The following is a 23806-nucleotide window of genomic DNA, read 5'->3' as shown; positions in this document are numbered from 1 at the left end:
AATCCCTGAAACAACACATTACCTTAGAGTTCTGGGGGTCAGAAGTCTGGAATGGCTTTTCCTAGACTAAATTCAAAATGCTGACAGGGGTACATTCTTTCTGAAAGCCCAAAGGGAAAATCCATGTCTTTGCCATATTCAGTTTCTAGAGGCTACCTATATTCCTTGGCTCATAGCCCTTTCTTCTGTCTTCAAAGACAGCAGCATGACATCTTCAAATCACTCTGACTGTGGGTTTCTCACCTTATGATTATCTGGTTGGGTCCACCCAGATCATACAGGATAATCTTCCCATCTCAAGTTCCTTAACTTAATCACATCTACAGAGTCCTACTGCTATATGAGGTAACCCATTTATAGATTCCAGGGGTTAGAACATGGGCATGTTTAGGGAACCATTGCCTACCATACATAGTATCACCTTTGATTTACATCCACACTTTCTTTCTTCCTTTCCACCATTTCCTATTTTTCTCTTTCTTCCAAAGTAAAAACTTTAGTTCCATTTTTCAAATGGACCCATAAGAGTCATTTTCTCATTCATTGTGTATTTAAATGAGAAAATTATGAGCAAATTGAGGTAATTTATGAATGAATTAGATGTTGTGTGTTCATCTAACATAAGTTTATTTTATAGGCACTGTGAAATTATGAACTGTGACAAAACTGGACCCGTGTCACTGATATTCTTTTCAGGGAATAAATCAACAAACAAAAAAGTACGGTCTTGCTACTTTAAATAGGGAATGTGTAATGCACGAACTCGGGTACTTACATAATTATCTCAAGGGAAATATGAGCAGGTCCTTGGCTGAACTTCATTAATGTATTCCCATAAAAATTGACAATGGATTAATAAGAGTTACTGGTCTGTCTGAGTGGAGTAAAGCTAAATCGAATAGATAGTAGAATTCTACTACAGTCATACTCTTCTCATGGTCTCGTTGCCAGTAGAAACACGGCCAAAAACACAATAAGAGGGTGTCTTCCTCACTTTGGCCTTCCATATATTACACAGAAGCACAGTTTTACATGCAATAATTATAACTATGGTGATTTAAAGTTAAATGTTCAAGGAATTGTTAAAAGTCTATTTGCATATGTTCTCTTTTTAATCACATTTTCTTTTAATTTCCTTTTAACGTGATAGCTTGTAAGGCTGTAGGGGAGTGAGTGGATTTTTGCAAATATGGCCACAATAAAGTCTCCCTTACCTATTCATGCCTCTTTAAGGAATTGACTTTGGCTGTCTTCCCATCAAGAGGTGATAATCTGTTTTCACCTCTGAATTAGAGCTTGGGAAATAAAGTTAATCAATAGGTGTGCTATACCAACATTTCTTAAAGCAATGTCATTAGTTCTGTATACAAGCAAAAGCTAGTAATTAAAGGAAAGAAAAGCACACTTACACATTGTTATTTTTGAGGTTCAGACAATTATAGGTGCTGCACAGTAAACCACGAATATTTTCAAACGAAATCAAAAGTAAAATGTTAACAAAGAGTGCTAATATGTACCATTCTAAACTAAGTTGAAATGTTATCCCAACAGTTTTGAATCTATCCAAAGTGTTGGTGTTTACATATCCTTTTCCATGCAACAAAATATTTTTATAGATTTAAGTTCCTTAGCTTTAAGGAATAATAATAATAACAATAATAAATCAGGGCTAAGTTAAAACCTCCTTTTCACAGTTGATCTAAATAATGACTGACTTTGAGGACTGATACTTGATAAAATTAGAGGTCACACACAGAAGGCAAACTCTACCTCTTGATGGATTTTTCAAAAATGACATTATAACCAAAGATATTTCTGTGATAATAAATAAACAAAACAAAAAACCTAATAGTATAAAAGGGAATACATTATATTTCATATAAAGTTGACATCTTTAAAATAATACTCTGACTAAAACCTTTAAAACTTATTTCAGTTGTTTTTTCATAGTCAGTAATATTGGTATAAATATTCAGACTCTATATTTAAATAAACATCTGAAATACATAAAATAAGCTCTTTCAAATATCCAGATATAGACAAATTTACCATTGTATCCAATAATTCTATTTATAGGATCTATGCCAAATACATACTGGCAGAAACATGAAAAATGTGCATATAAAGCTGTTTGTTGAGGCCTCATTTGTAATAAGAGAAGGCAGGAAAAAACTCAAATATTCATAAATAGGCAACTGATTTAATGAACTAAGAAAATGCATACAGTAGAGTGCTATGTACCTGCAAAAAGGAATGTGAAATTTGTCTATATTCTATAAGAAGGGACAATGAGGGTTTATTTTAAGTTAAAAAATGTAAAGAAAGTGAAATACATATATTTACATATGCCTTTTTTGAGTTTCAAAACAATAAATGCTCAGTAAAGAAGCTCCCATGTACACAAATATCTGTGTTTTATTCTTCAAAAATCATGGAGGGATAATCATAACATTTTTTAAAATATTTACTGACAGACAAGGAAAGGAATAAATTTGAGAGGGTAAAATTAGAATCTAGCCTTCTATGAGTGTACATTATATTGTTAATATGACTTTGAAAACACAAACTTTTTGCTTAATTATAAAATAAATTTAAATACCATAAAAGCAATTCCTGAAAATTGAAATTGAAACAGATTAAGGTGTGTACAGTTATAAACTTGTGACTTAACCACAGATAATGGAACTATTCCAAGGAACATTCAAGCGTGATAATTTGGTTATGCATATTGGTGGGATATGCCCTAAGAATAAAAAACATTCAAAACAATGTTTGCAATAACATAATTGTTATTTTTTCACTAATTATATTGTTTATGGTATTGTGAATTTTGAGACTGTCAAGCACGTAGTGTGTGATAAAACAAGTAACTAAGTTGTGTAATAAAAATTAAAATTTTTAGTGAAAGAATAGAGATTGAAATGCAAGAATATTGTGATGAATTAGGAATTTTATAATTCTGAATGTCAACTCAACTTCTATTTCATTTTTTAAAAATACATATTTTATGGATCTGTTAACTAAAAGCACTGAGAAACAATTACCACACCCATGAACACCCCACTTGGATAGCCTTTGGCCTTTAAGAAACAATGCCATCGTTAGGCTCAGTGTTCCTCAGAGCACAGCCTGCCTCACGTTGAGAGAGAAAATGTATTAAAAGATTCTCAAGTATCAATGGCATCAACAAAAAACTGAGAGAGTCATATCAAAAGAAGAGCCACAATAACTTCCTCCTAAGAAGTGACAGAGCATTTTCAGAGCAATAAATATAAAAAAAAATGTTTAAATTAATTATCTCATAATGTTAATTAGTCATTTATTTTTCATTATTGTGCTGGACCCTGAGAAATCAACTATTTAGAAAATGATAAAGGGAAAAAAATGTAATTTTTTCCTGTCTTTCCTATATAAATTATACATATGAATAACCAAACACAAATTGTTAATAAGACAAATTTTATCTTTATAGAAACATACCAGCTAATAAGCAAAGAAGTAAAAAATGAATTCAGATATTAATATTTTGCAAACTTCAGTAAAATAACCCCAATGGCTACTAGCCAAAATATCATAAATGAAAATTTATTTTCATACAGTTCTTGAAGCTGGAAGTCTGAGATCAGGGTGCAGCATGGTAGTAGTATCTGGTGAGGGACCTTTTCTTGGCTTGCAGATGGCTACCTCCCTGCTGTGTCCTCACATGGCAGAGAGAAAGAGCATGGAAGACTGACCATGTGAGACAATTTTCTGGTGTCTCTTAGAAAGATACTAATCTCACCATGAGAACCCCATGATGACCTTATTTAACCTTAATTACTTCTTGAAGTCCCCACATCCTAATACCATCATGTAGAGTGTTAGGGATTCAATATATGCAATTTAAGGGAGGAAAAAATTCAGTTCATAGAGGAAAGCTTGCTCTCAGCAAAACTTCACCCTTTCTCTTCATAAGTGAATTTACTGCTGGGAGATGGTTAGCTAGGCACGGATTTTACTTCTTAGTGTCTCTTGCATCCACGTTGGACTATATGAATAGCTCCTGCTATTGAAAGGGAGGGGATGTGTGTCATTTGATGGACTGGGTAAATCAGTTCCATCCTTTATTTCCCCATCCATTTGGCCATTAGCAGAAGATTACAGGCCTTAGGGCATAACCGAGCAAGAAGATGAATGAAGCCTGGGTGCTTGAACTAAGGCTAGAGAGAATGTACCCTACTGATGAAAAACATACAGGTAGGGCTGTTACGTTAATGAGAAGTAAACCTCTATTTTGTTAAATCAGCAAAATTTGGGGATTATATGTGAGAAGCATTTATGTGGTGATGTCAGATTAACTATCCCAAATTCTATTGTGCATTCTTGGAAAAGAGGCTGCAGGCATTCAACTTTTTGAAGCTATAAAGTGTCTCTCACCAGATGGTCTCAATTTGGCTAGAAGTTGATTAATCACAAAAGAAAGAGAAAATTCTCCGAGATAGAGTTTTGATCCTTAAAAATGGTATCATAAGAAGCAATGACAACAATTAAAGTACCTACTCACAAGAGAGCACAGAGGCTGGGTCACTATCTAAAGGCCATACCCAGATCAGTTCTCACCACCCTGAAACATGGGGCAAGAATGACGGAACGAGGAAAATACATCATGTCATAAAATCTTCTTGAAAATAGATGCCTTACTGAATTTAATTATTATGGGTAAAGATTAATATTAGGAATTCTATTTTTATACAATCATAACTAGGGAATAGCAAATAACAATGAAAGTTATTAATCATTAAAAGAGACTCAAACATATATGTATATACTTATGCAAAATATAAAAAATATATATATGTGCATGTGTATACTCTCAATAGTAATGGAAGCACAATATCTTTATTAGTATGGATCACTGTTTCATGAGCTAACGGAATTTCTTAGGGAACAGGTAATCTAATGTCTGGCTTAGTACAATCACGGGTTACCTATGTTAGAGGTCAGGAATAGTGAAGACTCAAAGGCAAAGAAATGAAGGAGGAAGAGAACTGAGAAAAAAAAGAAATTGACATTATAGAAATTACTAAGCAAGTTATAACTAATGACAGCATTGTGGCATAGGAAAAGAACAGGATACAGGAGGAGAATCATGAACACGAAGATTTTTAGGGTAAATCAACACTAGAAAATCTAAATAAATACCAATTAATACAATATATGAGACATTGGAGATCCTAACAAAATGATGAAGAAACCAGAAATAATTATGTGCAAATTAAGAATTTAGGTATCTGTTTATTTTTCCTAGTTGTCAGGCAATTTCAAGTAGAAGAAGATGGAATTATTTTTCTTTAATTATCCAAATTAAGAAACCAAGTCTTTATAGTACTTTTGTAGTTGAGGAGTCTATGTGTTTAGATATAACTTGTATAATACTTCAAATTTAACCAAGTTCTTATATGCAAGTTAGCTGATTTGATTCCCTCAAAACAGCTATAGGAGAGTAATATCCTCATTTCTATACAAAACCTTTCAAATTAGAAAACAGACTAAAAAAATTGTAGTCTAGGGAATTTGATCAAGAATACATTACCAACATATCAAGATGGCCAAACAAATGTGTAACTATAATTACCATTTTACCAACAACGAAAATTATGATGAAATATAACTTCCTACTTATCAATTAGACAAAGTTTTAAAGAGATAAATGGGTTAAAAATATTCTTATGTATTGCTGATAGAAATACATAAATATTAGGCCATGTTGGAAATGTGGTTTTGCAGCACTTTTGGAAACATAGTAATGTCTATTAAATTAACACACACACACACACACACCGTTACATCCAGCAGTGCTATTCCTGTAAATTTATTAAGTAGAAGCGAAACATCAACATGTAAGATTTGAAGTTCCTACAGAATGCACAAGGATGTTGATTATAGTATTATCCATAGTGGTTAAAAAAAGACAAAAAGAGAAACCACCTCTACATTAGAACTGATATATTATTATTTTTTTTAATTTTAAAAAAAGAACTGATATATTATATCTACAAATGGAACATGCATCCTTTTAAAAGACTGGGTTCGGGCAGCCCCAGTGGCTCAGCAGTTTAGCGCTGCCTTCAGCCCAGGGCAGATCCTGGAGTCCCAGGATTGAGTCCCGCCGCGGGTTTCCTTCATGGATCCTGCTTCTCCCTCTGCCTATGTCTCTGCCTCTCTACCTGTTTCTCGAATAAATAAATAAAATCTTAAAAAAAAAAAAAAGGGGAATGGAATCTATTAAAACATTGGAAAAGAGACACTGACTTGCAGCCATTTCCAGAAAACAACTGAGAGAGCTGCAATAAAATGAATATAACAGAATTTCATTTTCCATAAAATAAGCACTAATAAATAAAACTTCTCATTGTATATGTATATATGTGCATGGAATTTATGTACATACATGCATTCATATGCACATCTATATAATATTGATATGAATACCAGTAAAAATCAAAGTTTTTGTCCTAAGGTGATACATAGATAATATTGGGGACTATGGAGCTGATGAGGGGTCATAAGGGACAAAAGAGAAAGAACAAAAATAAAAAATAAAAAAAAAAAAAGAGAAAGAACAGAACCAATTAAAAAAAAGACAACAATCACAAGAATGTATACAATCACAATTATACATATATATAAACATAAAATATGCCCATATATTGGAATTGAAAATCAAACAAATTAAATAATAAATACACCTCTGTGTTAATTTTTCTGCTTTTGAAACCTAGAGCTAACAAATAATATAAAATAGTAGAGAAAAGTGCTTTTCCATTAAACACATATTTTAAAACAAAATACTCTTAACAATAATCAAGTGAAATTATTTTCGTGAATTTTTTTATGCTCTCTACTGTTGGAATAACATTCTTTTGTTGGTAAAATAAAGTTTTCTTTTGCTTCTACTTTAAAATATTATAGCTATTATTAATAGTATTAAGCTATGAGTTATGTAAAATATATACACTTTCCTTATTTGAAAATTCTACTTCACATTTTTATGGTCTTTTAATAGCTTTCAGATAAATTTGAAGTAAGATTGAAGAAGGTTATTTTATGCACAACTCAATAGATTTAATTGCAATATTTATCATGCAAAACCTCTAGCTGCCAAAAATGTGTTGGCATTAGACACAGGTGTAGCTTCCCTATAGGGATTTTATTACTCAACATCAAGAAATATCTGCAACATAGTGGTCATTGTCGCCAAGAGCCTCCCCTCAGCAAGAGAATAACAAGTTTGAGAAGAAAAGACAGAAATTTAATTTTAATTTAATTTTTAAAAAGTAATCTTTGGGTATGGTACATGTTTTTCACTATCCTTTTATAATAGATTTCTGCTTATAGTATTAATATACCAAGTCCAGCCTTCAAATCACTGTTGTAGAAAAAAAAAACCCTAGGAATAACAACATCACATTAACAACATAAAAGGTAATTTTTAAAGACCTTTCTGCTCATCTAGCTTATAGAGATGTAAATGGATTGTACCATGCCTTTATTTACTCCTAGAATGTTTTTCTTGCATTATAAACTAACAAACAAATAAACAACAAAATCCACAAAAAGTGACAATATATTTTATTCCAATCAAGAGTCCAAAAGTCTTTCACAAAATCTGCCTATAGTGAAAAAAAAAAAAAAAGGTTCTCATGGTTGTGTTATAATACTTATAAAACACAACTAAATGTTTACTACTAACAGTTTGCAAAGTTTGGCTTATTTTTAAAAAATTCTAAATCATGGAAATTATTTGAATTAGTTTTTAAAGCAAATTATTTTACATTATATCCAACAATTAGCTCATAATACCAATTACTTGACTTTTTCTTTGTAGAGAGTTAGTTTTGTATGTAGGTGGTGTGGTGTGTGTGTGTATGTATGTGTAGAGGTTGAAGAATTGCTAATGGAGGACAAGATGCATGACATACTAGCATTGGTACCAAGAAAATGTGTCAGTGCTATGTAGTATACATAAAATAGGTGCCAGAAGATACAGAAACATATTTCATATGTATTTTCCTTATTTTCATACTGGTGTATGACTGCAGGATATGCCAGGGGCTTCAGGGAGCCACAGAGAAACATGACATGTCTCTTGGGAATATACATTTTTCTTGAAGCATTGGTAGTGACTGATGAGCAAAAACTCAATTTTGATTCTTGTACTATTTGTTGGTTTATATTAGACATGATTGCGGGGTACCCATGTAAAATATCTCTGCCCAAGAAAATGTGAGCTGATGAAATTTGAAGGATTTCTAGGGGTGAGAATGTGGCTGGTGTCAATACTTTACCCTTTCCTCACCTTGGGTAAAGATGCACACTGAAGTTTAAGAAGTCATTTGCAACCATGATTTAAGAAATCTACATGATAAGAGTGATAAAGCAGAAATGGAGTTTTTCCTTTTATGAATTCAAGACAGGGCATTATGCCTAAATTCCCTTTCTCTCAATTTCATGTGTGAGACATTTAAAAAAAAAAAAAAAAAAAGAATGAACAGTTGTTTAGTGAATTTAATCAGTTAATTCACTATCAATATTTTTTTTTAAGGATTTTATTTATTTATTTGAGAGACAGAGAACACTAGAGAAAGACAGCAAGCACGAGTGGGGGTCAGAAGGAGAGAGAGAAGCAGGCTCTCTACTGAGCAAGGAGCACAACGTGGGGCTCGATCCCAGGCCTGGGGATCCTACCTGAGCCAAAAGCAGATGCTTAACCAACTGAGCCATCCAGGTGTCCCTAAACTATCAGTATTCTTTTCTTGTTGCTGAAATCATCTCAAGTAGTATGTTTAGAAGTTAATTGATTTAATTTTGAATTTGAACCATTTTATGTTATATAAAATATTAATGTTATATAGCAGAAAAAAACATTTACCATTTTTTAAAATTAAGTCAGTCTAAAATATTCCACCCTTATTGAGGGCGACTTCATAGCATACTCTTGATTCTTGGGGAAATTATCTGCTTTCCTTACACATATAAGGCTTAGTTATTACAGTAAAAGTGTTAGCAAACACAGGTATTATTATCTCACCATGGATATGCTTCCCACAGTCTGAGATGATTATTGTCTACCAGTGTTATTTATATCTTATTATTATTGAATTAATATTAGTGTAATTAATACTGATACATATTTGGGATGAATCATGATAATGAAGTACTTTGGGTGTGGTCAAAGTGAAGTGAAAGTCAGAGAGAGAGACATAGAGAGAGAAAGGCTTTAATCAAATGCAAAAAAAACATCAGAGAGAGAAACTGGTCAGTAATGAATCTGCATAGCCAGAAGTCAGAGAATAGAAATAGGAGCTGGCTAGCCTACACATTATGGGGCAAGAAACATCAAGGAAATATCAAAGGCTTTCTTCCTTTTGAAGCCGTGTCTTACGGCTGGAGTTGAGGCTTGTCTGGGTTTCAGAGAGCCCCATTCCTTATAGGTCTGAGGAACAGCATGTGGCCTGGAAGCTGGGGTCACCCTAGATCCTGCGGAGTTGGAAGAGTGCTGGAGTTAATGATTATTAGCACTTTCCTAAGTTATTTTTAATGTATGCCAAAGCCTGATTTTATAACATTTCCAGTGATTACAATTCAAATTTTTGCTATTTAGAATCTTCCATTCCAGCCATGACAAAGTAATTGGTACTGGAATGGATAATCCTGCCTAACTAGCTATAAAACTGGGCACAATGTATGAGACAACTACTTTCAGGCATTAGACAATAGAACATACATGACTATGATCCTTTAAAGAAAGGAGGCACACATTCCTACCTGCATTCCTGTGTGCACGCTAGCTTTCTTCTGGAGTCACTTTTTGGCCACTGAGGTCACATTTTGGCCTCTGTAAAGGGAGGTGGAAAGTAGGCAGGGCATAAAGGTCTTTGGTGTGCACAGGAAGAAGATATCATATTTCAAGCCTCCTAAGACAGAAGGCAATCCCAACAGTCTACATGAAATCGCATAGAGGCAGGGCAAGAGTCTATGCATGTCAGGAAGTTGTTGGACCAGCCTAATCAGATTATGGAAACTTCACTGTGCCTTCCTAGTAGGCAGTTAAGACTCTATAGAATCTACTTCTTAGTAGATAAGGACCCTGTCCCAAGGGTATCATTCCAGCTGAGGCTAAAACCAAAAGAAAGCAAAGAATAAAAACCAGTCTTGACTGGTTGTTAATTTAACTGCCTGCCAGAAGGAATCTCAACACTCTTTAAAGCATGGATTGACAACCTTTTTTGTAAGGGGCCAAAGAGTAAATATTTTAGACACGAGGGCCACCAGGTTAATCACAACTAGTCAACCCTGTCTTTGCACATAAAAATAGCCATAGACATTAGGTCAACAAATGAGAGTGACTGTGCTCCAACCAAATATTATGTTCAAAAATGTGTTATGTAGATTTGATCCATGATCCTAATTTACTGATTTCTGCCTTAATTAAGGAAGATAATATACATCAGACACCCTAAAACATATCCACGTATTTAGCGTGAATAAATATTATTGTTTAGCACAAGGACTTTCACTTTTAATCTTTGGTGTGGGCCAAATGGCAGCAGCAGTTAAGGAAAGAATGCCTCACCTTTAACTATACAATGGAGTGCAGAAATTTGAAGTCATTGCTTGAACTTTACTAAGAATCTTTACATAGATATAAATTATTTTTATAAAAACATTTTAATATGAATAAGATACATATTTGCAGTTGAAGTGTCAACGGTCAATGATGTATTTAAAATGAAAATTGTGTTTCCCAACCAATTGTATCCTATCCTGAAACTGTTTCCAGAGATAACCATTTTAGTTCTTTTGATGTTTTTTGGTGATAGCAAATTTTCCATGTATTTGCATTATTTGTCTATATACTATTTCTGGGATTATCAAATTTAGTCATTATCTATTTATATTTTCCTCTTATATGTGAGATTTGGGCCCTCCTTTACAAATATAACCTGCCCATTTTGATTTTTCCCAGATAATTATACTGCCATTTTTATTTTCAATCAATAAAGTAATAGTTTTTGTAATTAAGCAAATATAATTAGCACCAAAGTATATACTCTAGTTATATTTTCATTCATATACAGCTTTTTATTAATATTATTAGAGTTATTCTTATCTTTCTTTTCCTCTTACAGAAATTTATTCGGATTTTTACACTGTATTCAAAGATGTATAACATCAGATACTTTGCTGAGTTCATACTTTACAGTGTGTGTGTGTGTGTGTGTGACCTTCATTTTTATTTTATTTATTTTTATTTATTTCTTAGCTATATCTATCAAAGGCTTCATTCACCAATTTGAACTATTTCTTCTTTAGACCTACTCCACATCTTTGGGTATTACCTTAAATTCTCTTGAATCCATTTGCCAAATTCCACTTAATTTTCTCTCCTGTTTTAACTTCCTCTTTTGTTAGAGAACAATAATCACAAGAATCAGGCTACAAACAGCTTTTGAGGGATATCCTTTATTTCATCAATTTAAAAATAAACTTTTTTTTAACATATCTGGAATTAAGATGCATTTTTAGAAATGGTGGTGCTTTACAATTATTCTCAGCCAGGGAGCAACATTAATATAATTGTTAGTACACGTACTGAACTTACTCCAAAAGCCATTTGCTGATATTTTCTTGTAAGATAACAAGGTGCCAGGATTAAAATTCATCTAATGAAGGGAGTCTAGCTGGCTCAGTCAGTAGAGCATGAGACTCTTGATCTTGGGTTCATGAGTTCAAGCCCCATGCTAAGCATAGAGATTACTTAAAAAATTATCTAAGAGTGATAGTGGCTTTGCAGCATTGCCATTATCTTGATGTCACTGAGAAGTGTTGTATAGGAAACCAAAGGCATTATCATTTTCATTATTCTGAGCCAAAAGTAATCCAGAAGAATCACACTCTAAATGTAAAGAAATTTTAGCAATATTTTAACCCTCTTAGTCAGGATTGGCCACATTGTACTGGAAAAACTGACTCCAAACTGCTTGTAGGTTATTACATCAAATGTTTCTTTATCTATCATAGATTCATAAAAAGATATCATAAAAAATTATTCTGCACAAGGCAGCAATTCAGGGTATTTTTATCTTATGATTCCATCATCTTACCTGAGTCTACCTCCATAGTCATTGTAGAAGTAGAAAAGAGAGAATGGAAATCTAACAAACATGGGTTTTCACAGCATTAGTATTGTCTAGAAATCATCACATCAAACCACTTGAGTGCAGTCTAGAATGTGATGACTTTATTGAGGGGAAATGGAGGTAAACCTGCTATTAGTGAATACAAATAATGTCTATCACAATCCATTCTCAGTCATCAAATATTTGATTTATGCCAGAGATTGATAGAATCCTCCTCAAGGAAGGCAAACCTTGAATACCATTCAGTCTCAAGATAGGGTTTAAAGGACAAGGGCTGTAATACACAGTGATTTTTATATATTTTTTAGACAAGGTCATTCTTGATCTGAGGATCTATGAACAAAAAACTGAACCAATCCTTCACATCTCTATACCAAAATTCAGATACGTTTTTAGCAAGAGGCCACATGAAGACATATGCCACTGCTCCACAGCATTATGAAATCCTATGTGCAGAAAGTGTTCCAGTTCTGGGGGAGACAATGCTCTTGTTTTCTGTTTAGATGCCAATTTTGTTATCTGTGAGTAGCTTCATTCTTTTCCTCTGGGACTGCTGGTTTCACTCTGTGAGAAAGATATTGTTTTTATAATATTCCTTGGCCAATCTGAAGTTGATATTGGGAAATATGCTCACTTTGAAGACAAACTTTTTTTTGTCTAATAATTGCTCAAAAATGACTTAAAATGGTATTGTTTTTAAGTTATTTCATGCTTACCAATTCTTTGCCCAAAAGCATAGTATCAGATTTACTAGACTCACCACCTTTAATCTTATCCATACAATAGGGAGATTTGCTCAGTTGAAAGGCTATATTCTGTGTTTCTCACATACCTTCTCAAACTTTTTTACTCATTAGAATGGAAAAGCATCTGTCTTCTATAAGTCCATAAACTTCTGGAATTTTTTTTTTTCCTCCTCAAACCTACATACAAATCAACCAATTCTTTACCATGCTCATTCAATTCTGATAATACCTAGCAAAAATACCATGGATAACAATCAAAGCGCATTGCAATACCATTAAAAACATAACCTGCTTCCCATGGGTACACAGTAGTGCTAGTGAATGTTTTGCCTCTGAAACATGGAATGACATCATTCCAGCCCTTCTCCTTGGCTCCTTCACCACTCTCCACCCACCATCTATTTAGGTTTCATATGCCATTGCCTTACTACAGTACTAATTTTTGCATTCATCAGAATAGAATATGGTATGCTGTGGTAACAGAATTTCAGTGATTTAATGCAATAAAATTTTATTTTTCATTGATGCAAATTCTTTTGTAAGTCTAGCTCACTTTTAGGGGCAACTGTCTTCTCTCTAGTAAATCAATGGCCCAAGTTTCTTCAAACCTGTCGTCTAACACTGTTGCATAAAGTTTTGTCTACAATTGCTGTGGCAAGGAAGAGAGAAACTGGAGAGCCATGATTGAGCTTTTCACCACTTCAGGACAGAAATTTCACGTTTCACTTCTGTTCCCATTTTATAGTAAGGTCTATGGACATGGCAATAGCCCACAGTATGGGACTGAGGATCTCAGTCTTTCACATATCCAGAAATGGAAAAGAACGGGCACTTGTAAGATCTACAACTTAGACTAATTTAATTTGGCCATATCTTCCTTTTATTAAAGATAAAAACCTGTACCTAAATAGGATTAAGAGATTTTTCAAAGGGTACAAAATAAGCATTCTGTGTTATAATAAAGCTTCTGTCATAATTTTCTTAGCAGTATTTTTTTTTCTTAGTTATACAGGAAAATGGTATCTTACAACCAATGGCATCATAGACTTGATGAAAAATAGTACAGATTAATGTGTAGAGACAAATATCTATGATATAATTTAAATAGAATTTATAAGTGTATTAAAGTTGCAGTATATAAAAACCATGCAACTTTGGGAGCACCTGGGTGGCTTAGTCAGTTAAGCGTCTGACACTTGATTTCATCTCAGGTCATGATTTCAGGATCTGAAATGGAGCCCCCCCTCTGGCTCTGTGCTCAGTGGGGAGTTTGCTTAAGATTCTCTCTCTTGGGGGGATCCATGAGTGGCTCAGCTGTTTAGTGCCTGCCTTCAGCCCAGGGCATGATCCTGGAGTCCCAGAATCAAGTCCCATGTCAGGCTGCCTGTGTGGAGCCTGCTTCTCCCTCTGCCTGTGTCTTTGCCTCTCTCTCTGTGTGTCTCTCATGAATAAATAAATAAAATCTAAAAAAAAAATTAAATGAATAAATATTCTCTCTCTCTCTCTCTCTCCCCCCTGTACTCCTCCCCACCACTCACACACACTCTCACTCTCTAGATAAATAAACTTTAAAAAAATGCTAATTTTTTCAGTATATACATTTTATGTCTTTCTCACATTTTAAAAATTTTATTTACTAAGTAATTACTATTGTCAGTTATGATCCTAAGTAATTCTCTTTTTATCAAATCGTTAGTTATAATAAATTATAAGAAAACAATATTTGGAAGATGAAATCCACTAAACATAAAAATATTGCCTATACAATGGGAAATTTTCCCATAATTCTTTGAGCAAATCTGTTTAGTTATATAAATTTACAGTAGGAGTTGTGAAACTGAAAAAAATGCCAAAATTCAGAATAGAATACTAGTCTGATATTTTTTAGCAATGGATATGAATGACAAATGGAAAGAATCATTAATATATACATATTTTTATAAAATATCATTAAAATATACATATTTTTATAAAGTAACCATTAAGATATGGAAAATAAAATAATAACAATAATTCATAGAATTGTCTATAATGTACTTGTAAGAACAAGGGCGGAATTTTTTTTTTTTTTAATGTTAAAGGGTCATGAAGAGAAAACTTATTCCCACCAGTGTGCCATGATCTGCAATTTAAAGATACTGGACAAACATAAGTCTGACTTACTTCAGTTTTTCTCATAACGCCTTGTGCTTCAGAGTCCCCTAGGATGTTTTCATAGAAATCAAATTACATTAATTCCAACACAAGGCTGTAAAATTACAATCTCTGGAGCTGCACATAGTCACTTATAATTTTTAGAAGCGCTATGTAAATCTAGTGTGAAGTTGGTGTTCAACAAAATCACTGATATTAGGAAGGCAACAAAACAGCATAATCAACACAATAACACTTTCTTTGCAGTTAATCTCTACTGGTTTTGATTATGTCCTTTCATTTTTGGCCATTTTTAAGCAAGCCACTGTAACTCTATAAACTGTAGTTTCTTTCTCTATTAAACAGCTGATGGCAATTTCTACCCCATATACAACTTTGAATTCTTGTCAAATTGGCATTACTCCCAATGCTGTTCTTTATTATAATATGGAGAAGATATCTGGAACCATGTTTGCCAGCATCTCCTTCCTTCCCTATGTAATGTCTAGTTAGAATGACAATAACACAAACTCCTGCTAAAATTTGGCAAGGGGAATGGGGATAAATTGTATGATTCCTGAGAGGTCACCATATGTGTGTACAAACATGAGATTCACAGAGTTTGGAATTGCTTATGAATAATCTGCTACGATGCTATTGACAGAGAGGAGGAACATTCTTGAGAATCATCTGCTTTAGGAGTTTCAGGTAAGGGCCTCAGTCTCTCCTTGTTTGACCTTCTAGCCCCACTTTTATTTTTTAAACACTTTGTTTACTAAGTAATTACTATTGTTGGCCTTTGTTGGGGACTATACTGGTATTTGTTTTCCCACCTTTCTCATTTCTCTCATGTAAATTGTAATTCCTGTGTTAAAGTCCTTTATTCTGTTTCCTTGACTGAGCCTAGTAATATAGCATTTATGAGAGAGTTTGAGAAGATAGCATCATCTTTGATCGCATGGTCAAAAATGTTTGGAAATAATAGGACAAAGCCCCAATTCTCTAAAGTGCCATTCTTCTTCCTGGCAAGCTTTCTTGCCAGCACTTGGAGATTAAAAAAAAAAAAAAAAAGAAAAGAAAAAAAAAGCAAGCATGTGCAATTATACCGATGGTATTTGCATTCAGTCACCTGCTTCTAGTTATGGCCTATCCATCATTATGCTTTGCTATGCTTCATTATTGTTAGAGAGAGACAAACTCAATAATCTCTACCTCCTCAACATTTAATTTGGCATAGAAATCTTCTCAATATTGGGTCAGTCTCTAAAAAACTCCACATAATGGACTTCCTTACTGACGAATTGTAATAGTAAAGGTCTCACTAGGTACATGATTAATGTTTAAAAATTAATTTAAAATCAAACTAAGCATATACTCTGAGGCCTGGAGGATCGTAACTATAATCCTAACAAGGGCTAATGAAGTTCCCAATATTTCATATTGCTCTGTTAATTATTGAAACAATAACATTCTAATTCGGTCAAAGCTTCATCTAGGTTATTTGTGGACTAGCTTCTGTGGCCAGTACTAGATCCCTACAAATACTACAGAAAAAAAAAAAGAACATATATTCACTTTGCTCCCAGGAGCAGTGATATTATCAGAATATTAGCAAAATTCAAACTGCTTACCTTTTTTTTTTTTCATGTAATTCCTTCTCTTCGACCTTTTATCTCACTTTTACTTTTATTTTTAAAAGATGGGAGCAAATTAGAGAAAGAAAACAAATTCTTTGATTTCTAAAATTAATAGCTTTGTCATTATGGTACAGCAAATTGTGCTACAATATTATTGGCCAAAATAAATGCATCAATTTCATAATTAGAACTATTTTCAACTCATTTCCAACTGAGTACCCAAGAAATGAAAGTCACATTCTAAAGTCTATCATATATAGGGGTACCTGGGTGCTCAGTGGTTGAGCATCTGTCTTTGGCTCAGGGCATGATCCCGGTTCCTGGTATTGAGTCCCACATCGGGCTCCCCATAGAGAGCCTGTTTCTCCTTCTGCCTAAGTCTCTGTCTCTCTGTGTGTGTCTCTCATCAGTCAATAAATAAATCTTAAGTAAATAAGGTCTATCACATATGATTTGCAAAAGAAGGCAGCAAACATGGGTCAGAACTCTTCATTTTTTCATTTGTCCCCTCATTCATACTTCAGAATGTAAATTTCAGGGGTTTGCATTTAAGTAAAGTACTTCTTTGTAAATAATAATAATAATCATGAGTTTTGTGTATTTTTCATCACTTCCCCCCGATGTGGGAGGAGAAGTTATGTTAGGATCCTTTTAATTTCAAGTTCAGGAGATAAACATTTTTCAAGGGAAACTTTAAGATTTCATGTATCCTATGAATTCTTAGGGACACAGTATTCTGGGTTTTGGCTTACTCTTGAGAAACTAAGACAGCATACATAGTTTTTTTGAGAGCTACATGTTTTTTTGAGAGTGCTTTTAAAGGCATGTTGCTGCATCTATAGTTTTTATGTGTTAACAGCCCTTTTGTGGGGGTAAATATCATTGTAAGAAATCATGTCCAGGAATGAAGGTTAGTCAGTATAGGATGAATTAATGTGTCATCCAAGAGGACCACTTGTTGGGGAAAGCTAATGCCAAATTCCTACAGACTATAAAAGTAGCAGTGAAGGACTAGCTAGGCATATATTCTTTCATATCAAGGACATTGCTAATGTGAAATTCCAGTTTGGGGGATGAATATCTCTGAAGACCCTATATATGCATAATAAAAGTGAAAGAAACAATTTTAAATTCCTGACAACTCTCGCTAATATAATGCCAATGGCAATGAACTTCAAAATTTATTTCACCTTCCTCTTCTACCCCCTTATCTCTATATATCTGGTCCCAAGATGGTCAGAAACCAGGATTTCCAAAATAGAGGGAAATAGGTAAAGCAAGAGACAGAGAAAGTGAGCCAAATCTATTGTCAGTCACAAGTACATAATGAACCATGAAGGACTTGCAATTCAAGGATGCTATTAAAAAACAAGAGTCCTCAGTTTCAGACAGGAAACTTTATTACTCATGGAACAGGTAGCAACATGAACTTATGTTTGCATTGGTTCTTTATATGTCATGGGCCTGGATAGATACTGAGACTGTAGTGGGTTTACATCATCTGTGGTGAGGAACCATGAGGTAGGAAACCTCACTTTTATAATAGGCTGCAAACAAACGTCTCCAAATAAACTTCAGAAAACAAACAGCTCCTTTGTCTCAGATAGAAACATTATTTTCAATAATAAAGATATTTTACAAATTGACATAAGACAAAAGAAAACAATAAAACCCTACCCCATTCTTCAGAGGGAAACAGAATCCTTCTCTTCCACGGTTGTTACTATACAAATATCGTTGAAAAAGTATTCAAAAATAAAGGCAGTCAGTGCTTCTACTCTCAAGATGTACAGAAACATGATTAGACCATGGAGAATAGTCTTGAAACCATTGCCAATCAGTAATAGGCCAAAGCAATAAGATGTCCAAAAATCTTAACTTTAATTAAAGATTGCTGTTTTGGATGATTTAAAGTACTTGGTCATTTTTATTACTAAACTAAGATTGTGTTTTGGGATGTGAAGTAATAGAAAAGCATTTTTAATTATGTAAGAATGATTTCATCTTAGCATGTAGGCACAACAAATTCTAAATATTAACATTAAGGAAGATTAATAGAAAGAGAGAAAGAGAGAGAAGAAAAATAAAAAATAGGGAAAAGAAGGAAGGAAGAAAGTTTATAATTATATGCCAGAATCATGCTTATTCATCATTAAACTGATTATAGATTAGCTAACCACATAAAAAGAGAGATCTGCAATAATTAGAATTTAAAACAAAAGCTAATGTCCATAATGTCTGCTTCTACTCTAGCATTTAATGATCTAGTAAACATTCTAGGTGAGCTAGTATATTAAGTTTATATAATGTGGGTAAATTTGTGTATTTATACTATACCAAATATATGTTTGATGTTTTCTATTTATTTACATTTTAGAAAATATTATCTTAAATACATTTAATTTTGATCCACTGTAAAAGAAAAAAAAAGCAGGCAGTTTGACAAGAAATATAGAGGATTTATGGCTGACTAAAGACTAAAGAGCTTATGTTTCAAAGAGGAAGATACAATTTTCCTTTTAAACATATACATTCCAATCTGTTAGTGGGAAATTTGAAAGATTAAACTGGGAAAAAAAAGAACCATTTCTTTTTCTTTAGTTTGCAATTAATAACTAGTAAGATACTGGAAGTCATTAAATCACTTTTGTCCTACTTCTTATCATCTAAGAAGAAAAATAAGGGACAATCAAATAATTTTACAAATTAAAAGTAAAACTTAATACTAACCCTCTTGCCTAGAAAGAAAATGGTTTTCCATGGGGTATGTGGGTGGCTCAGTGGTTGAGCATCTGCCTTTGGCTCAGGTCATGATCCTTGGGTCCTGGGATCAAGTCCCACATCAGGCTTCTGATGGGGAGCCTGCTTCTCCCTCTGCTTATGTCTGCTTCTCTCTCTGTGCCTCTCATGAGTAAGTAAATAAAATCTTTAAAAAAAGAAAATGACTTTCTAAAATCCAAATGATCTCAAAGGGAAAAGCACAGCTTTGACTAAGCAATAATCAATATAGTTATGGTGAAAAAAATGAAAATAAAAGTAACACATAATAAAGCAAATATAAAACTGGAAAAATGCAGCAAATATTAGAAGAGAAGACAAATATATTATTAAATAATTTAAATTCATATGGAAACACTAAATGCCAAATCAATAATTCGGTAAATTATAAACAGATGTACAGTAAATCCTATGATAAGTATTCAAATCTAATAGGTATTATAGATATTCAAAATATCACTCCAATGAAGTACTATTTTTCATTCATTAAACAGTTGATAAGATGTTATTTCTTGATCACCAAAAAATGGATTGGTGGTCCTGGGCTCATAGGTCTGTTTTTTAAGCTGCTGTTACCCAGGCACTTATATGTAATCATTCTGTATTCTCAACTCATGCCTTCCACCTCAAGATGACTATTAATTTCCAGCCACTGCTTCTATGAAATTGATTTTTTAATCCCATTTATATTAATGTCAAATAACATAAAGGGCAATAAAATAAAATACTTAGAACCAAATTTTACCAAAGATACTAAAGATCTTCACAATGAATATTTAAAATCATTGCTGAAAGAAATTAAAAGTGAGAATATGAAATTGTACAGTTATTTTTTTATTATAATGGCATATTTAAATACATACCTGAGAGAAATACAAAGACTTGCAGATGAATGCCCTTAGCAACCCTATATATAATACTTAAAGAAGGGAAAAACCCAATGCTCATCAGTAGGTATGTAAATAAATGTGTGGTATATCCATTCAAGGGAATTACACTCAAGAAATAAAGTTTTAACACATACAACATGTGTGACAACTCTCAAATTTATTATGTGAAATTTAAGCTAGACAAGGAACTACATAAACTGTGTGATTCTGTTTACATAGAATTCTAGAAAATGTAAATTAATATATTGTTTCAGAATGCAAATAGTGGTTGTTTAGGGACAGGAATCAAGGAACTGATGGATTTCAAGGGAGCAGGAGGTAAACTTCTGAGATTGATTAAAATATTTGCTATCCTATTAATGGTGATACTTTCTCAGAAAACTACATGTATACTAAGTTACTCAAATTATTGGTTTAATTTATTCAAATTTAACTTCAAATATATTTCAAAATTTGTAAAAGTTAGACAAATTGAAGAATAAACCTTCTATAAGCCTCTGTGCAGCTTGAACACTGCTTACATTGCAAATGTGTATCTACTATTTATTATTAGTTTTATTCTGCTAGGCTGTGAGGAATATATGGTGAGAAATCTAAAGAGGATATCTGCTTTCATAAGGCTCTCAATATACTAAGGAAATGATATGTCATTCAATAATAATTAAGATTAATTATAATAAAATTTATTATGAATTTTATGCCAGTTGCTATGGGAAAGCCTTAAAAAGTCAACTAGTATTTGTAGCGACTCATAAATCAGTTCTCCAAAAAAGTGTCTTTAAGTCATGACCTGGAAAATGAGTAGTAATTAGAAATATCATTAAGTTTCAAATTTAGCTTTAAAAAGGATTCATATAGCTCAAGACATTTACTCATCGATGTTATAGAATTATTTTTATGGCTGCATGTGGAGAATAGATTGGACAGGGATAAGAGGATAGACATTATTTCCAGTGGGCAAATCTTTTGCAGTAATATAGGTGACAGGTGATGGTATTTTGAATTAATTAGCATGGTGTGTATAAAGAAAGAAAAAATGGATGAATTATAGACATATGTAAGTGGTGGTAAGGTTTGAAAGACTAGTAACTGATAGAATGTTGGGAGTGAGGGAGAAATGTCACCAGCTGTTTCTGATGTTTCCTAATATAGAGGAAGATATGGCAAGAATGGATGGGCAGGGGGAGAGGAGGAAAGTAAAGAGCTTTAAAGTGATAGAGAATACAGGTTTGGATGCACAGAGTTTAAAATACATTGAACTGCTGAACAATTACTTGAAAGTTGAATATTGGGAATTAGAGCTCAGATGGAGGAAATAAAAGACAGGAAAAGTCAGAGGTTATGGATCAGAGAAGTCAAGGAATAAGAGTGTTGTGTAAAAGAATTGTTCAAAGTAACAAAGGCCCCGAATTGATCTTGTTCTGTGATATAAATAACATTTGTGTATAATTATATCTGTATGTATCTGAACCAAACTATGAGCAAAGAGGTGATATAACTATATTTACAGAAAACGAGTTTTACTATTAAAATATGCATTTTAACATCCAAAAACTTTTTTCAAGAAAAAAGCTTATCCGTCTCTCATATGCTTTTATTTTCTCACTTGAACCATAATAATATGATCTTCAAACTTTTCTTAACTGGACAGTCTGTAAACATGGCTTATCCAGCTCATTTGTAAGCAAGATGAACACTGCTTCTTGAACTGGTCCCACCAGGAACCCACTGGTTTTCCAACTCAAGTCATCCCTTCTCTGGCTTACCCTCACTATATGGTGGAGCCACTTCAACGCAAAGGCCTTGAAGTCGTTAAAAGTGACAAAGGCTTATTAGATCATATAAAGAGAAGAGATGATAAAGGTGTAGCTAATGTAGATAAAGTGCAGTGGGAATATATAATTTTCAGTATTTTAGAACTTGAGAATGTTTAAATGTTGATAAAAAGGGCGTGATTGAGGTTAATTAATATGAATTTATCACAGTATCAGCAAACCTAGCTATGTGATTTTTTTTTTCCAGGAGTCTCAGAAGTCTGCATAAAGGCAAACAGTTAACCAAAACCTGAATGAAAGTTTGAGTGAGAGTATTCTTCCTAGAACGGTTTGACAGAAAAAGAAAAAACAAAAACAAAAACAAAAACAAGAACAAAAACAAGGAGATTGAAAAAAAAAATTGTCAAGAGTTGTGGAAAAGTTGAGCCATGATATGAAGACATTTGCATCAGACAGATCTCTTGGTTACAACATCAGAGTTGAATGAGACAAAAAATGTATTAAATGATATTTCACACCTCATGGACTCGCCAAGAGTGCCAGAGTTTGGCATGAGAAGTTCTCAACCAGAAAAAGCACATGGAACAACATGTGCATTGCTTTAGGGAAGAAACAACTGCTGCCACCATTCTGAACTGGGTAGCTCATCATACCCATTGGTGCTTTTATAGGTAAATGAATGGACTGGATAGCAAAACTCCTGATCTCCTGATCCTGCTGTCTTCCCAAACTTGGATATCTCCAATGTCTGCTCAAGAAAAGATGAATTTTGTGCTTCTGCTTTCTCACTTCTCAATCACTGACCTATGCACCTCTGGTCTTATGACTAGCAAGGCAAGTTTTGACTATAACAGGAGAAATTTCCCAAGCCGAAGATAGGAGTTAAAAAATGCTTGATGATCACCAGATGAAAAATTTCTGCATTTCTGCTCCTATGTAATTCTTTGAATATGCTCTTAATTCTTCCCCCAAGTTAACTGGAAACATTGCCTTCAGTTATGAATTTATCCTTTTCACTTCTCACAGGATTCACCACACTGGTCTTTGGTAGCAGTGATGCCTAGAAGACATACTTTGGACCTCTTGTTAGTAGAAAGATGCACAGATGCCTCTATGTTGACTCAGCTGTTTAAATATACATTTTCAAACAAAATATTTGCAGCACTGATGCCAAATTCCTCCTGACATTCACAATAATATTGAACTTGACTCAATCAAACAAGTATAACAATATCTGGAACAAAAGTTTCATCTAGGTTTTATCTGGGAAAGGTATTTAACACCTTTCTTTTAGTTTTCAGTTTGAAAAAGAATTTGAGAAAGCATTGGTGACTGAAGTTGTGCAGCCATTAAATTCAAAAGGCATGCTACTACTATTTAAAGCATCTTCTAGCTTAATGTTAAATTGTCCTTAAAATAGTTCTGGTTTAAGCCTGCAAAAAGCTTTGCAATGTGCTCAGTCTCTGTAGAAAATTTTTCTCAAAGGTTGAGACAAAATTACTATGACAATATCGTTAATATTATTTAAATAAAAAATTTAAAATTTCTGAAAATATGTGACAAGTAATCCCTGTATCTCTGTTACATAATCACACTTAAAAACAGAAGTAGGATTTTTTAAATGACAAAGATTCCGTTTAAAGTAATTGTTTTACATAAGCGTGC

The sequence above is a fragment of the Canis lupus genome, chromosome 2 (assembly GCF_048164855.1).
Source record: "Canis lupus baileyi chromosome 2, mCanLup2.hap1, whole genome shotgun sequence".
Lineage (NCBI taxonomy): Eukaryota > Metazoa > Chordata > Mammalia > Carnivora > Canidae > Canis > Canis lupus.
Note: the sequence above shows the minus strand (reverse complement) of the source record.